This window comes from Crocodylus porosus, unplaced genomic scaffold (assembly GCF_001723895.1).
Source record: "Crocodylus porosus isolate Cpor-Errol unplaced genomic scaffold, CroPor_comp1, whole genome shotgun sequence".
Lineage (NCBI taxonomy): Eukaryota > Metazoa > Chordata > Crocodylia > Crocodylidae > Crocodylus > Crocodylus porosus.
In genome coordinates, this window is record NW_017728927.1 from 2,358,868 (window position 1) to 2,360,480 (window position 1,613).

A 1,613-nucleotide genomic window follows, 5' to 3' on the forward strand; every position below is an offset into this window, starting at 1 on the left:
CAGGATCACAATGCTGGAATTTAGACCAAAACTGAATATGGTTTGTTTGAAATATCCTTTCAATGCCAAGACCTCAGCAGATGGAGCAGCCAGAGAATAAGGGGAGTGAGATTTCTTTACCATAAGAGATTCTTTGCTTACTAAGCTCTCTCTAAAAAAAAGGCTTATGGTTTCTTGTTGAAAGCTAAGCATATCAACACTTCCTTGACAGGGGTGCCTATATGCTTAGAGTGAAAGGTCATGAGGGCTTTTTAGCTGTAGTGGTCTGACCCAGCTTGTATGGAAGAGCAAGGACTTTTATCCAAATTCTGCCCCCCAGTTGTAAACGGACAGTATCTCCACTCAGGTTAGCTAAAAGAGTTCCTGTGGATTTGCAACTGCAAGCATTTGCTGCCATAGCATCACAATGTATAGAGACCTTATTTACAAGAGGAAAAAACATTCCGTTACCTCCTCAATGATGGAGCAGCATGACCTGTACTACTTCCAGCTGCGGCAATTAGCTCTGAAGCTGAAGAAATGAGTCTTGTGACTTCTTGTGATGTGTATGGAGGTGGAACTCGAGGCAGCATGGAAAGGTAGGTGGGCAATTTCTTTCTTCTAGTGAAGCAAAGAGTGTATTTTAATCCAAGCCAAAGGAAACTTTGACTATCAGCAACAGCAAATCAAGAGGATAATGCATCACACAGGACTGTGAATGTCAGAAATGTAAGTAACTTGCCATGACTCCAAAAGAGGCAGACAAACGAATATGGCAGAATTTATTGTACTGCACAAATATATAAATATATATAAAGGCTTCTTAGAAGTTTCTACTTTAAAAAACAAAATGATAGTCAGGGAAATGACTTTGCGCTTGTTGTTCAGATTGAATTTCTGTACCAGGTTTTCAAAGATTACTTTTACATTTATTTTCTGTTGGGCAGCCCAGCACTAGATTCAATAAATGTTGTTCTACATCACCTTGCTCTGTTCTTTCACACAGAGTTTAATACATTTTCTTCTTGGGACTAGGATGAATTTTGAACTTACAAGTAAATTGTGCTCCACAATCTAAAGGTTGTTTCAAGGAATTTTCAGTTTTTCCCCATCTATTTATTCTACACTTGCCTATTCCTTCACACATACCTATTACACCCATCCCCCGGTCTTGACTACAGTCATTATCTTCTGTCAAGAAAATGAACCGAGTGCAATTGCGGTTCCGTCTACGGGTCCTGTGGAGGAAGGAACCTCATCAGCCTAACAGCAGGTCAAGAAAGGCCTTTCCTGGTGTGCTCAAGTTCCATTGGTTTAGGAAACAAAGAGCTAAATATGATTGGGCAGTGAATGTCAAGGGCTATAGGCTGTACAGGAGGGACAGGATAGGAAAGAGAGGTGGGGATGTGGCGCTCTACATTAAGGAGGAATACACACCCTCATCAATTAGCAAGGAGCCAGGGGAGGGGCACTCTGCAGTGCTTTGGGTTAGAGTACAAGGCAGTTGAGGGGAAAGAGACTTAAAGGTGGGAGTCTACTACAGACCTCCCAACCAGGGAGAAGAGCGTGACCAGGAATTCTTGGGTCAGCTCACAGAGGTAGTGAAGGCTAAGGATGTGGTAGTCATGGGGGAC